The sequence below is a fragment of the Panthera leo genome, chromosome A3 (genome assembly GCF_018350215.1).
Source record: "Panthera leo isolate Ple1 chromosome A3, P.leo_Ple1_pat1.1, whole genome shotgun sequence".
NCBI lineage: Eukaryota > Metazoa > Chordata > Mammalia > Carnivora > Felidae > Panthera > Panthera leo.
Window position 1 is genome coordinate 35,923,976 of NC_056681.1, and position 16,431 is coordinate 35,940,406.

At 40.7% G+C, this 16,431-nt stretch overlaps 1 protein-coding gene and 1 long non-coding RNA gene across 6 annotated transcripts in view; one reads left to right on the forward strand and one right to left on the reverse strand.

The window, feature by feature from the left end:
* Nucleotides 1-16,431, forward strand: part of SNAP25 (synaptosome associated protein 25) — an 84,809-nt gene that overhangs the window by 34,802 nt on the left and 33,576 nt on the right. The gene's annotated exons all lie outside the window — the stretch shown is intronic.
* The window catches only part of LOC122215810, a 45,007-nt gene that overhangs the window by 6,983 nt on the left and 21,593 nt on the right, over nucleotides 1-16,431 (reverse strand). For 2 of the 5 annotated variants that reach the window (XR_006200541.1, XR_006200543.1), the window contains exon 3: nucleotides 15,201-15,402. The exons of 2 other annotated variants lie outside the window; for them this stretch is intronic. This is a non-coding gene — a long non-coding RNA (uncharacterized LOC122215810). Of the gene's footprint in view, nucleotides 1-15,200; nucleotides 15,427-16,431 lie in introns of all 5 variants that reach the window. One more of the 5 variants, XR_006200542.1, reaches the window with a different exon arrangement.

The following is a 16,431-nucleotide window of genomic DNA, read 5'->3' on the forward strand; positions in this document are numbered from 1 at the left end:
ATTCTATACATTACTCAGTGCTCCTCACGATGAATGTACTTTTAATCCCCTTCACCTGTTTCACCATCGCCCCACCAACCTCCCACCCTGGTAACCCTCAGTTTGCTCTCTGCAATTATGAGTAGTAATTTACATATTTTATGTTACATACATTAATGGAGAAAGAATGAATTATTCCACAAATGACATTGAGAAAAGAAGCTGTTTGGGGGAAATCTCAAATTAGGGATTTAAGTCTTTCCATATACACACTAAAATAACTTTTAGCTGTATTAAACTTAAAAATGCCCTTTGAGGGAGACTTTTAAAAATGATTTTTTAACTGTTCTTGGCATATGCAAATATTTCATAAATAAATAATTGAGGAAATCATCAGTTAAAAAGTATATATTTATAAGCCTTTGTAGAAATAAATGTCTTTAAAACATTTATTTTCAGGGGCACCTGGGTGGCACAGTCAGTTAAGCGTCCAACTTCAGCTCAGGTCATGATCTCACAATCTGTGAGTTCGAGCCCCGCATCGGGCTCCATGTTGACAGCTCAGAGCCTGGAGCATGCTTCAGATTCTGTGTCTCCCTCTCTCTCTCTGCCCCTCCCCTGCTCGTGCTCTCTCTCTCTCTCTCTCTCTCTCTCTATCTCTGTCTCTCCCAAAAATAAATAAACAAAAAAAATTAAAACATTTATTTTCTTTGCCCTATAAATCCAATCCCGGAAGTCCATTGTAAGGAAATAATCCAAGATGTAGATAAAGTTTTTATATAAATATGTTCATGGCAGTCTAGCCTATAATGGGAAAAAAAGAAAGGGGAAAGAGAAAAGAAAACATAGCATTAAAAGTCCAGGAATAAGAGATAGCCAGATAAATCATAATACATTTATATGAAACACAATACATTCTTTTAAAATAGCATTTGAGGGGCACCTGGGTGTCCCAGTCACTTAAGTGTCTGACTCTTGATTTTGGCTCAGGTCATGATCTCACAATTGTGAGATCTGTGGGGCTGAGTGGGAAGCCTACTTGGGATTCTCTCTCTCTCTCTCTCTCTCTCTCTCTCTCTCTCTGTGCTCCTCCCCCACTCATGCTCTCTCTGTCTCTTTAAAAATAAAATAAACATTAAAACAATTTTAATGGAATTTGAAAAAATAAAAAGTAAGAAAATGGCATTTGAGCAATGTTTAATGATTTTAAGTTATTTATTATTTTTGACAGAGAGAGAGAAAGAGAGCAGGGAAGGCGCAGAGAGAGAAGGGAAGAGAGAATCCCAAGCAGGCTCTGTGCTGTCAGCACACAGCCCCATGTGGAGCTTGAACTCATAAACTGTGAGATCATGACCTGAGCTGAAATGAAGAGTTGCATGCTTAACCGACTGAGCCATCCAAGTGGCCCAAGCAATGTTTAATGATTAATGAAAATTTTCAAAGTGTAATTAATAATAAAAGAAGAAACAGGATAAATATACCTTAGTATGATCCTAATTTTAAAATAAATTTATGTATACACATACATATATTGTTTCTAAGTAGTACAGTGGTTTCAGTCTTGATTTATCTTAGAATCACCTGAAGAGTTTTAAAATATACTGCTGCCTGTGACCCGTTCTCGGAGATTCTCGTTGAATTGGTCTGGGGTGTTGGCTGGGTATCTGGAGTTTTTGAAGCTCCTTAAGAGATTTTAATGTGCCCCACCATTCTCCCACCAGGTTTGAGAACCATGGGCATAAGATGTTTAAGATGCTTCACTAAGTGCACTAGGAGAACACATGAATATCCACTCAGCCTTCTGGGGCAAAAAGTTCAGCTGGTGGCTGCTACCAAATATAATGGCATAGTGCCCAAAGAAAAACTCACTCGTTTCTATTATTGAGAAAAATTATCCTAAACTAGGAAATAAGGCAAAGGATGGATGCATGTCTAATGGACCCACTCAAATATTATGTAATTCTCTTTGTTTAACTTACTATTAACTTTTGATTAGGCTCCATACTCTGTGAAGTTACATGTTTCTTAACTCGAAGATTTTTGTGTGCTGATTTAAAAGATTATGTGTGGTAAAAAAGACAACTATAAAAGTTACAGTTTTATTGCCCTATAAGATATTAACTAGCTTTGTGTCTATTTGGCAATCTCGTTCCAGCATGATTATATATGAATTAACTTCAAACCAAATTTATCATCTTATTGGTTCCCTCATTAATGAGTGAAATAAACCTTTGACACATATTCACTCTATGTTTTTATGAGAATCATGTTTTTAAGTTGTTGAAATTGTACCTTGAAACTAGCAATGATCAAACACACATTCAATAACAGAAGTGAACATGGACACTCACACTGGGTGGAGACTTATCCAGCATGAACGTCTTACCATTTGACCACAGAAAGCTTCCTTCTCTCTGATATTTTCAGTACATGCAAAATAATAATAATAATAATAATAATAAATAAAAATCCCCAGGCCCTCTGCCCACAAAGGCTAGTCCAAAGTGCTTCTTAAATCCACTCCACATTAATGATAGTGAGTGTCAAATAGAGTAACTAAAGAAGCCAAATTTATACACTGCAGTAGTTACTGTCACATTAGTTACTTATCTCAAGCATTGGAGATTTGGGTAAGTCTAATTTTATAAATCAGTCTTTGGTTTCCAATGACTTACACAATCACTTCAGAGACACTTTATCATCAGTTGGAACTCTTGTGCCATCAGCCGGGACTCCCGACACTTTGGCCAGACTTTTTAGTTTTTGGTCCCATTCTTTCTGTCAAGTACTTAACAGTCTATGACATGTTATAACGTAAGCTAGGAGCTTTGCTATTTGAAGAAACCCTGCAGCAAATTCATTTTTGGAGCAAATAATTTCCCATGAGTCTCTTAGCTTAACTATTTAAGTAGGTTGGATCATGATAAGTTTGTTTGCAGTGGGATTGTGTTTTTGGGTCCTGGTTGCTTCAAGAAGAGACATAGCAGAACTGTTATCTAAGGCAAAAACATAATAATGATTATCTCCATCGAAGGTAAAAATAATTAAGTCCAGGGTGAATGCCTATATTCTTTGATATGATATTGTCAGATTAATCTGGGAAATAATCATTAATTTGTCATTTTTGATCTTCTCACCTCCATCAAGCAACTTTGCAGGTAAGTTAGCTCCTCCCTGAAACCTGTCCACTTAGGGAATGTCTTCCTTACTTACAACCACAGTGGATCTTTTAATATTGAGAAGCAGATGGTTTTCCTTCCTGCAAGGCAAACCTTTCCCAAAAAGGATAAGAGGATAGAATTAGGTCCATCTAAATTTTCATACACCTCAACTTCTTTCATAGAACCAGAGACCTCAGGTTTGGAAGGGAATCCAGTGTCCCTTTTCTTGACTGAATTTTGGCCACCATCGGCCACTAGGCTTTCCTTGATTGTTTTCTAAGAACAGGAATTCACTTCATCCAAGATTTCCAACCCAGACTTTGGGTAGATCTTGTCAATGTTCTTTATTGAGCCCAACTCTGTTATCCTATAACTTCCTAGTGTTTCTGTTTTTTTGTTCCTTAGAGTTTGTAGTAAATTGACTTCTGCCAATTTGCTATTTGCCAGTAGTTATTTAATAGATATCTGCAGCCTTTAGTAGTCAGGTGATGTTTATAGCTCTCTTCTCCTATGACTTTGAGAGTGGGTTTTATGTTCAAGGGAAACAAGCCTTGGGATGAATTCTTTCCTCCATGCAATACTTGATTTTATTTTATTTTATTTTATTTATTTATTTATTTATTTTTTAATATATAAAATTTATTGTCAAATTGGTTTCCATACAACATGCAATACTTTTTAGAAAGAAGCCACACTCCTAGTTGAACAACCTGTTCTACCAACACGATGTCCCAGCTTTCTTTGGGCACTCCAGCAAGCACCTTCCATAAAAGGCTTATCCAGGGAAGATGCAGCAATATTCTAGTAACAGGATTCAGGTGACCTTGTAATCAGATCAGGTAAGAGCAGTGTATTTTTCTTTCTTTCTTTATTTTAACGTTTATTTATGTTTGAGAGAGAGTGTGAGCAGGGGAATGGCAGTGAGAGAGGGGGACAGAGGATCTTGAGCAGGCTCTGCTTCAACAGCAGCGAGCCCAACATGGGGCTGGAACTCACCAACTGGGAGATGGTGCCCTGAGCCAGTCGGACGCTCAGCTGATTAAGCCACCCTGGCCCCCAGGAGCGGTGGTTCTTAAAGTGTGCTTCCTGCACTGTCTGCAGCGGTTATCACCTGAGAATTTCTTAGAAGTGCAAATTTTCAGACACCATTCCAGTATCACTTACTACATCAGCAATCTCAGCTTTAACAAACTCTCCAGGTGAGAACCAGTGGGCAAGAGAATTGCCTAATCATAACAAAATAAAGGACCAAATTTAAACTTTAAGTCAATAGTGTAGATCCAGACCAACTATACACATACACACACACACCCTATTTATGTTATGGGGGATGTTAGTGCCTGTAAAGTATTTCTAGCCAATTCACATATTTTGAATACTCATTTCACCAGTGAGAAGTCATTCCTAACATATATTTCGTTAGTTAGCAAACCTGCCAGTGCACCACAGAAAAAGGAAGTTGAAGCTCTTATGGTAACTCTCTCAGGGATGCAGGCTTCTTTTATTTTAAAGATTTTTTTTTTTTTTTTACCTAAAAAATTTTCCCTAATGTTTATTTATATTAGAGAAAGAGAGGGGGAGGGGCAGAGAGAGAAGGAGACAGAATCTGAGGCAGGCTCCAAGCTCTGAGCTGTCAGCACAGAGTCCAATGTGGGGCCTGAACTCACAAGCCCTGATATCATGACCTGAGCTGAAGTTGGATGCTTAAGCAACTGAGCCACCCAGGCACCCCTTAAAGACTTTTTAAAATGTTTGTTTATTTATTTATTTTAAGGAGGAGAGGGGCAGACAGAGAAGGGGAAGAGAGGGAATCCCAAGCAGGCTCCATGCTCATCCAGAGCCTGACTTAGGAATGTGGGCTTCTGATTAAAAATCTTTGAAATGCTAACTGCCCAGCCCAGAACTGTATATTCCTGATTCTGGTGCATACAGTGTTTACCAACCACCTCTGGTGTACAGTTTACAAGTAGCATATACCCGTGCCAAGGAATTTTAAGTTAAATAACAAATAACTTAAGGGTTCATATAGAACAAGTCTAATGTCCCTTCCTTGTAGTTAACTGTTGAGTCTTTCCCTGCCTTTTCTCTCAGCTAAACACCCTCACACCTTCATTCATCTTTAGTACAGTGTGATTTCAAAGACCTTGACCTCCCTGATCCCATCTCAGCTTCAAGTTACCCACAATTAATGAATATGATCATTTGATGGAAATCACTCATTTATTCTGTGGGCTCCCAGATTCTAAGATAAAGGTATTTAAACATACACACACACACACACACACACACACACACACAAAGTTCCACTTCTATGCCCTGGCCACCACACTCTAGATTTTGCTCAAACTCACAGCCCCTTTTTGTCAATCTTCTCTTGCCTGTCTTTGTCCTCTCTACATGGGTCAGACATATGGAAATGAAGGCAAGAGTATGGTGGGTGACCCTTCCCCATATTTTTAAGCAACGAACTTCCAAGTATCTCTCTCTCTCTCTCTCTCTCACACACACACACACAGATGAGTTTAAGAGTATGATAAAACTTGCTTTTAAAAATTTGAATAGTTGTATGTCTATTTCAATATATCCAATATATTGAGAAAACACAATTCACATATAAAACTTCTCGTTGTATAGATATTACTACTTAGAATGAAGTTTGAAACATGAGTCCATTAAAACCAATTTTAAAAAGGATTAAGTTATAATCTGGTGTGCATGTATGCTTTAATTGTGAAGAAAATGCAAGAAGCCCAGGGTTTTGAACAAACTGTTCATATGCTAACAGGTCTAGGATATGGGGGACCTGGCTTTGGGTGTCTTCATTATGACACCTTTCCTAGGAAAATAGATCATGGTAATCAACATCATTTACCTGTCAAATTGTTTATGTCTCCAGAAGGAAAATGCCAAAAATCAACTAGTTTAGCATCACAAATACTACAGGTTCTTTGATAAATCCCATATGGCTCATATGCCTTTTTTTTTTTTAATTCAGGAGATAGAAACTTGTATACGAAGACCAGTACCCGCCAGAAGAGATCTACGCTAGAAGAAACTACAGTTTGGGTTTTGTTAGCAGAGAGATGATGGATGATGAATAAAAAGAGCAACTGCCTCAGATTAACAGTAGGAAAAGAGCACAGGCCACATTGGCATTAGTCATGGTGTTTTTATACATTCTGAAAACATTCAGTGAGCTCAGACAAGACTAGTCTCTTCCTCCCAAGTTTTCTGATGTTTGCGGTTGCAACACTACTTTAGGATGAGCCCTAGATTGGGAGTTAAAAGATAGATTTGGGCTCTAGATGATGATGTGACCTCCAGAAAACTACTGTGCCTCTCTGAGCCTCCCTTTCTCCTATGAGGATAGTCCTCTGATAACCCTCAAGTTCTAGCCACTCTGTGATGTTTTGGATGTGGATTCTTCCAATTTTGGCTGGACTTACCATTCTTTGGCATGGCTAGGAATACAGGGAATTTTTGTTCTCCCCCCTGCCCCACCCCTTTCCTGATGGAATGATTTGTTCATTCCTTTCAGTACCTGCTTTACAATCATCCGTATTTCATAAAATATAACTCACAAGCCCATGGAAGTTGTCTTCGGCTGGTTTCCTCCGAAGCAGACCCTTGGACAAGGATTTGTATGCAAGTGATTTATTAAGGAAGTGCTGCCAGGAGAAACAAGAATGGGAGAGGAGGAAGCAGGACAGTGAGATAGAGAGGAAGCCAGGCGGTGGAGTGATGGGAGGAGAGGTCTTAGATCTGGCAGGACCCTTTGGTTGGATGGTCCATTATATTTTAGGCTATGTCTTGCCTTAAGGCAAACACAGCAGGGCTTCTGTTCTGCTGTGCTAGTCGGTCACCACCAGCTGCGGGTCTGCCCTGGGGAGACCCAGGCACTTACATCTCTCAGTGGATCAGGTGAAGCAGCCTTAGGGCGGTCTTACAAAAAGGCGTAAAGTCAGGAGTGAAATATGCAAAAACTAGAGGAGTGAGTCAGGCATGAAATATGCAGAAACTGGGGGACCCCCATGTGGAATGAGTGAGGGCGATCCTAGGGGGCTGAACAGAGCACCAGCATCCATTATGTATTGCTGAAGGCAAGACTGTCAGTGAGCATACAGCAGCTTCCAAGTGTTGCCTCAGTCCTGTGGGCATAGAAAGGGTTTGTTTTTTTGTTTCTTTTTTTTTAGTGTTTATTTTTTGAGAGCAAGAGAGCACGAGCAGGAGAGGGACAGAGAGAAAGGGAGACAGAGAATCCAAAGCAGGCTCCAGGCTGTCAGCGCAGAGCTGGATGTGGGGCTCGAACTCATGAACCGCGAGACCATGACCTGAGCCAAAATCAAGAGTCAGACGCTTAACCCCACTGAGCCACCCAGGTGCCCCCAGAAAGGGTTCTTTCTGCTTCGTCTTGGATTTTGTCTGTTCATTCACTCCTGAGTGAAACCATTTTATTTAGGGAGTAACAAGACTTGTTTTTCATGTGGCCAAGTGTTAGTCCTGCATGGATATTACCGTTCTCCCAGGAACCAGCCGGATTCCTTGGAATACAAACATTTTCATCAGTTCCCTCCTAGGCAAGATGGAGGAGAAAACCCGAAAGCAAAAGGCTTCTAGCTAGAGCCCCTAGAGCCATCTCTTAGAGGTGGCCATTCCTCTCCAGCTGCATGCCAGTTGTGGCTGCACTAGCATAACACTCGGTAAACATTGGGTAGATGGCTAACCAATTATTGTGGTTTGCTATGACTATGATCAGGGTAAATGAAATGAGGTTTGGTTCTGCCCTTCCTTTTCTTCCTGGTCAGTGAGTCCTCACTGCTTCAGGCTTCAGTTCCCAAGTCAACAATCAGGAACTGTGGCATCATACAAAGCTAAATACCCATTTGGCTGCATTTGCAAAACAAAGGAAACATTGGCACTTTTGAAAGGAGAGATTTAGGCATAATCAGTGTTGGTTGTGGCTGACAGCCCTGTTGCAATTAAGAGATGCCAGAGCTGGCTGCGTGGAGGCCGGCTGCTTTAGGGTCACAGACCAGGACCCTAAATTACAAAGCTGAAGCCACCTATTACCATTGCTGTTATTATGCCCAGAATAGTCCAGGGAAGGGGCTTATCAGGGAAGTCAGAATTTTCTTTTCAAAAGAAACCAGATCAGGACTGTATTTGTTTATATATCTAGATGTACAGTCACAGAGTCCCATTTAGGAATGGGGTGGAGTGCAACGGTTTGGAAAATAAAGAAGCCAAGCTTGAAAGGAAGCTAGCTATAATGTTGGTCAGTGACTTCCATCAGAGAGACTGGGGAAGCAGTGACATATCTGTGAGCTGGTTGAAATATCTGTCACTTGAGATGGTTTCTTAAGGCAAATTTCCCTATAAGAAATGCATTCATAGTGTTTAACCTAGCCCATTCTATACCATCAAATATTGTGAAAACACGGTGGGGGAGAACCAGAGGCTGCCACCTCAGATCAAAATAGCCATGCAAATGCAAAATAGCCATGCAAATGTATTTGCATTTTTAGATGGTTTTATCATAGGATGGTTTTATAAGAGTTTCCCCTTGGATACGTGCAAAGCTTTTCACCCTATGTGAAGTTATACATGAATCCCCCCATTCTAGGGAGCATAAGAAGGACCTATGGTTGTTACTGAAAATGCGAATTCTAGCCCCACCATCATCAGTCTCTTCCCATAGGTGCTATAACTGGCAGTCTGCATTTTTACAAGCAGCTAAAAAGATTTCGATGCAAAGAGACCTTAGACCATGCTACAGAGAAGTGCTATCGTGAGCACTTGTGACTCATCTGTGACCTAGATAATGGGCATAAAATGGAAGTGAGGTGGTAAATCCATTTATTTATGAGCCACTTGTTCTTCATATCTGAAAGAATTTTTTTTATTCAGCTAAACAATTTGTTAAAACCAGGAGTCCCACAATGAAGAGAGAAAGAAGTTGAATTTCATGCACAGGAATATTCAAAGTAGAATAACAAGGAGCCAAGTCCAGTCCCCACTTTGAAGAACTTATACCACCATAAACACTGCAGATTTAAGAACTGGCCGTTTTTAACAATAGAAGCATAAACAGAACCTTGCCACCTTGCTAAAAGTTATTCTCTGCTCTGATCCTTAGTTTGTCATTAAGACCTATAATTTAATTATCATCATTTTCGGAGGAAGAGTTTATCAGGACTATCCAGCTCTAATCATGTTAAACAAGTCTTAGCCTTCACAGACTCTGTTACTTGAAGGAGGAAGGTCTCTGTGTTCTTTTTCTGATAAGCGTCTTCCCTTTGTTCTTTGAATGAAAGACTATCTCATGGAAATTAGCCAGTGTGTCCACCCTTCAAGTACAGGACACTGTTATGAGACATTTGGAACCCATGGCCCGTGGAGCTTTCCATTCATTTGGGAAGCAAATGCTGCTGGAAATCGGCAGGTGGTGTAGAAAGGGGAAAGTGAAATATGGAGCAGACACTGAGTCTGGCTCCCCGTGTTGGGACTCTCATCCTCTCCCGGCTCTGTGATCTTGGTTGGTTATTGAGTCAACTTGTACTTCATCTTTTCTTGCTTAGTATGGAGATAACATGGTTCAGGGCAACACTTCTCAAACTCCTGATGCCAGATGACCTTGTTCAGGAGGTCTGGGGTGGAGCCCATGGTTCTGCATGTCTAACAAGCTCCCTGGTAAGGCTGATGCTGCTGGTCTGGGGACTGCATTTGGAGTAGCAAAGGTTTGGGGGTTCCTATATAACCCCCATAGCTTTGTACAAAATTCCTAGTTTGATTCCTGTCACATAGCACATTCCCAGTAAGTGATGACTATTATGCATAATATTTAGGCAATAAGAGTTATAATGACATAGCATGTTGGAATCGATGCAGCTGATTTTTCTTAATTGAGAATGGCTGCTTTGAACCCGGGACAAATTCTGATTATGCAGAATAAATAATGCTCCTGATGCGGTTGAGGAGTCTTGAGGACTTGTCTCAAATGCAGTAACTGCACTTCACTATTTCCCTAGAATAGGCACTTTGGATCTTATGGTTGCATCACTTTCAAGGAGAAATTTCATCCAGTAAAAATAATGGCATTAGGCCCATTCTTGATCACATTCTCCTATCACTGTAGTTGGGGAAAGAGAACCAAAGATTGTAGTTGGGGAAAGAGATTCTGCCTCCAAACACATCCAAGTACCAACTCCTTGAGGGTAAGGGCAAAAACTCATAGAAAACAGGTGACTGCCTTACTGTTTGATTCTGAGTCATGAGCCACATGAGAGCTCCCACATCTGGTTTGTTGTTACTATTGTTGTTTGGGTTTGTTTTAGAAGATGGAAAGGATAGGGCTAAGATGTATATTCCAGACCCTTGAGTTTAATCAAAGTTGTGCACCATAAATATAGTGAAGGGGAATGGGTGATACAGGCTTCCAGGTATAGAATGAATAAGTCATGGAGATGAAAGGTATGGCATAGGGAGTATAGTCAATGGTATTATAATAGTGCTGTATGGTGTCAGATTATAGCTGTACATGTGATGAGTGTAGTATAACTTACAGACTTGACAAATTACTATGTTGTACAGCTTAAACTAATGTAACATTATATGCCTATACTTCAATAGATAGATAGATAGATAGATAGATAGATAGGTAGATAGGTAATATAGTGAAATGGGGAGTATGGGTGCAATTCTATTATTTAATATTGATAAAAGCTACAATTTACTATGAAAAAGTAGCTATCATCGGCTATTATATGACAGTTCTCCTGCAAAATATTAAAAAGAAAAAAATGGGCTGAAATGTAAGAAGAAATGATGAAGTTACAGTACCGCAGGGGTCTTGAATACATGGAGATCAATAGATCCAATTGACTAAAGATTTCAGGGAGTTTGAAAAACAAATTTTCAGCTTAATTTGATGTAGGTTGGTAGCAAGATAGAGTCAAAGATAGAATAGACTTTCTTTTTAAACACAAATCAAACATTCCCAGAAATTGGCCATGGACATGGATACAAAGGAAATCTCACCTAAATTCAAAAACCACATCATATGGGTCACCTTTGCTGCCTATGGTGGGAAAAAAATTAGAAATGACAAGCAAAATACCTCTATTATTAAGCTTCTTTTCTATTATTTAAATTTTAAAATCATACTTTCAGATAACTCTTGAGTTGTTTGAAATTAAAATTGAAACAGAAGAAATTTGAATAAAGGAAATTAAAACTGAAATTTAATGCTATTTAGAAATAAATAACAAAGGCTATAGTGTACGCCCCAATCTTTAGGATAGGGCGACAATAACACAGGATAATTTACAGTAATAAGTACACTGTACCAAAAACAACAAAAATGTAAAATAAATGAATCTTTTGTCAATTCAAGAAGATATGGAAAGAACAACACAGTAACATTTAGGAAAAAGAGTTAAAATAAGCATAAAACCAGGGTGAGGGGGTGGGAAGAAGAACTGGAGATTAAATGCATGGGTAGAGGGGTACCTGGGTGGCTCAGTTGGTTAAGCTTCCAACTCTTGATTTCAGCTTAGGTCATGATCTTGGAGTTTGTGGGATCAAGCCCCATATTGAACTCCCTACTGACAGTGCAGAGCCTGCTTGGGATCCTCTCTCCCTCTCTCTCTGCCCCTTCCCCTGCTCATGCTCTCTCTTTCTCAAAATAAGTAAATAAACATTAAAAATAATAATAAAATAAAAGCATGCGTAGAGATGATAAATGATATCAAAAGCTGGGATATACTGAGATGTACCTGCCAAACCAATCTATGTTATTTTCCAATCTATAAATTAGACTAAAATAAAATAGTTTCCAGTTTTTGATTAAAAGACAAAATTAGCCACACAATGTTCTTTGAGAGTAAATATGCTTTGAAAATACGCTTTTGAAAATGACCCAGATTCCTGATCTGAAATTTATCTGTGTGGTTAATAGAGTTAACTTCTAAACATGTTTCCTAATTTACAAAATGGGGATAGTGAGAATTTGCAGACCGTATGTCATTTAAGGTTCATGTAAGTTATTATATGAACAGCACTTAAAATAGGGCCCAGCTAAGAGTAAGCCCTCAGTCAGCGTTAGTGTGATTTTATTAATAATTAAGGAGAGTTGTCCAACTTGGTTTATAAAGTCCCTTTATTCTTCTTTGGGCACAGTTGAATATAGTGAATCTTCAATAAACTTTTAATGTTTATTTTATTTTTGAGAGAGAGAGACAGAGCATGAGCGGTGGAGGGCAGAGAGAGAGGGAGACACCGAACCTGAAGCAGGCTCTAGGTTCTGAGCTGTTAGCACAGAGCCTGACGCGGGGCTCGAAGTCACAAACCGTGAGATGACCTGAGCCGAAGTCAGACACTTAACCGACTGAGCCACCCACGCGCCCCTCTTCAATAAACTTATGCTGAATTTTAAAGTGTATCTCCACCAGAAAGCAGGCAGGTTCTGCAGGAGGAGAGAGAGAATACCCCAAAGAGGCCTTGTTCAAATGGATTAGCAGTGCGAGAAGACACCAAGTTGTAGGGTGCAGCTCTGTGATAATTCAGCCGATAGATGTTGATGTATATGGGTTTGCTGGTTTGTCTTATTAATTAAAAGATAAACCATGAAGAGAAATAGGTGTTAGCTCAGGGCACACTCCCCTTACATCTTTCCCAAAATGTTCCTGCCTGATGGCACTCGAACTAATGGCCAGTGTCCCCAGCATAATAGCTATCCATGTCACTGTTGACCTTGCCTATTAAAAACAGACATCTCATATTTCCATGCTCACCTCTTTTCCTGGGTCCTAACCATGTTTGAATCCAGACTCTGCATCGAGAGTCTGTTAGAGAGTGTTAGCCTAATGCATGAAAATAAATAAGTCCCTTGACAGGGAAGAAAGGGTTGTCTCTGTATTTTATTTGCCCCATGTCTAATGTGAGTCTCAAATAGACTTGCAGCATTGGAAAATGAAGGGCTTTGCAAATTATACTTGACATCAAGTTATAGCTTCAGCCTGCCTACTTTGTACCACATACTGTGACAGCCACGGCCTCTTAGGTGTTTCTGTCCCTAGTGCAGTCCAGTGCTGCTCCTGGGGCTGGAGAACCTTGGCTGGCAGCTGGGCATGGAAATTAGGAATCTTTGTGAGAGCTGTGCAGGCTTCCCAGAACCTTGTGATGAATGACATGGATTAAATCCATAGTTTATAGTCCTAAAACCCTATACAATTGTCAATCAAAAGTGAATTCATGTTCTTTTTTAAATGAAAAAATGACACAGGAAGCTCCATGAAGAGGGACTTTTTCAGACAAATATAGACAGAAGAAAACACCCCACACTGTGTCTGTCTACAGGAAATGTACAGTGCCCTGCGGGTATGGGAGATGGATAAGGAATGCTTTAAGGATTTTGTTGGACTTGATTTAGCCCAAGGATCAGTAATTGCTTTCTGTATAGGACCAGAGGGTAAATATTTTTGGCGTTGAGGGCTGTGGTGTCTCTTGCAACCACACAACTCTGCCATTGTGGCCTGAAAGGACCATTGATGATAAGGAAGCCAGTGGGCGTGGAGTGTGACAGTAATACTTTATTTACACACCCTGAAACTTGAATTTCATATTTTTACATGTGCAAAGTCTGCTTCTTCTTTGAGTCTATTTAACCATTTAAAATATAAAACCATCCTTTGCATCGAGCCAACACAAAAATGGGCAGTGAACTGGATTTGGCTGTAATTCCCTGAAGCCCCTGGCTGAGCCTACTGTTTTCCCCGTCTGGGTAATTGTGGAGCCGCCTCGCTTCCCATGCAGCTGGTGGCTCTTACTAACATTCCAGGAGACGGTTCTGTATATCAGAGCTCAGCAAAAGTGCTGTCTGGGCCTATGGCAGCAGCATTGCCTGAGGCTTATTGGAAATGCAGAACCTGGGACGCCCATCTCAGATCAACTGACTCAGAATCACTGAGAGTGGGACCTAGCACTCTGTTTTAACAAGGTTTCCGGTGATTCTGATGCTCATTGCAGTTTTAGAAGCACTGCCCTAGACCACACCTGGAAAACTGCTGATTTAGGAACATTAAATGCCACCTGGAGAGTATCAGAACAGCTCATTCTGTCTTTCACTCAACAAATCAATTAACATGAATTGAACACCTACTAGGGGCCAGACCCTTTACCAAACACTGGTGATTTGAGATAATTAATAGGATACTGTTAGACCCTTAATAGAATGGGAGATTATCTTACATCAGAGCCCCAGGGAACAGTTTTGAGTGGCTCTGCTTCTAATTTCTTCACTTAACTAAGCGGGCTTTGCTGGCTGGGACCACACTAGTAGCTCCAGCAACACACAGGAGGGAGGTCCAATGTGCTAACATGATGAAATGTTCCATGCCGCCTAGATAACAAATGCCATTTCACTGTTAACATCCTTTCAGCTGGTGAAATTGCTGTTCATCAGTGTCTGTATGCCTCTTCAGGTGTTATCTCCTAGAAGGTTAATATGCTTGGGTTTGTGGTTTGTGGGGAGAATTTATCAAACACTAGCATTAAATACCCCAACAGAAGGTTTGGAGGTGTTCTTCATGCCTACTCTCCCTCTCTTCTTATTAGGAGAGTGGACATTGCTCTTTTAGCTTGGAAATACTGTGCATTTGAGATCTGTCAGATTCATTAGCCCTCCTCCCAAATCACAGGCATCCCCCACATGTTAGGGCAGGACTAAGGTGTGGGAGTTCCTGGGGAGACCGTAGAAATGACAGAAACAAAGGTATCCACCACATGGCTTCTCTGCCTTCACCCCAACTGCCCGTCAGCCAGGTCCTTATTGGCTGCCGTCAGCTTGGTCCCAGGGGACCCTACAGCTGTTTTTCAGGTGTTGAGAATAGCAACTTGAGAGGAGATTGCCAAGGAAACCCACAAGACATTAGTGCGTGTGTGTATGAGAGAGACAGAGACAGGGAGTCTAAGAGAGCATCACCAGCAAATAAACCTGGAAGAGAGAACTAGCAATAGTACTACACGTCAGAAAGCATGGGACCAGCCTTCTAATAAACTAACCTATTAGGAGGAAAAGTCAGTTGCTTGCTTGGACTGAAGCAAGATGTTTCCCCGAGGAGCCCAACAGCAAAATACAAAGATGAAGAGCTGGGCCCACGTGGCAATCCTGAGAGGTGCTGCTTTGAGACCGGAGGCTCCGGCACTTTGCTGGTTTCCCTGGTTTCAGTGTCTGCAGGTGCTTGGCGCCCCAGCAACATGCCTCCTGCCCAGCCGTTTCAAAGGAAAGCTAATTAACACACATTAGAATTGTTCCACTCTTAGCAAAGTGTATAGGCTTATCCTGAATGAGTGAGGCTTTCTGAATATTAAGCCCCCACGTCCTTACAAACAATGTTGATCAAAACTTTCTATAATATATTCCTCTCAAAAAGCCTATGAAACTGGTATCATGTGCCCTGTTGAAAAAACTGAGGCTCAGAGACAGTGATAGATTTGCCCAGAGTCACCCAGCAACCGAGTATCAGAGCTAACAGTCTATCTAAGCTCTTGGCTACTACACTAGGCTACGGCCCGCAGTCTACTCAACATTTCTACTGATGCACCATTTTACTCTAGAGGGTAGATCCCAGTCACTCAGAAGAACATGGAATCTTGTTTCTGCTTGTTTCAAGGTTCAGAAGTGGTTTAGTGTAAATTCCTTTCCAGTTTGTGTTTGCTAGATCCATAATTTCTAAAGTGGAGACCCGTGTTTAAGTAAAACACAAAGCATTTAAAGCTCTATATCATATCATGAGTACATATTCTGGTGACCAGAATTGGTGTTCAAAAGTTAACAGGCTCGGGGCACTTGAGTGGCTCAGTCACTTAAGCCTCCGACTCTTGATTTTGGCTCAGGTCATGATCTCACAGTTCATGGGATCGAGACTCATGTTGGGCTTGCTGCTTGGGATTCTCTCTCCCTCTCTCTCTGCCCTTCCCCTGCTTGCACTTTCTCTCCCTCCCTCAAAATAAATAAACATTAAAAAAAAATTAGCAGGGGGCCCCTGGGTGGCTCAGTCTGTTGAGCGTCCGACTTCGGCTCAGGTCATGATCTCACAGTTCGTAGGTTCGAGCCCCGCATCAGGCTCTGTGCTGACTGCTTGCTCAGAGCCTGGAGCCTGCTTCAGATTCTGTGTCTCCTACTCTCTCTGCCCCTGCCCCGCTCATGCTTTGTTTCACTCTGTTTCTCAAAAATAAATAAATGTAAAAAAAAATTTTTTTTAATTAAAAAAAAAAAATTAGCAGTCTTATG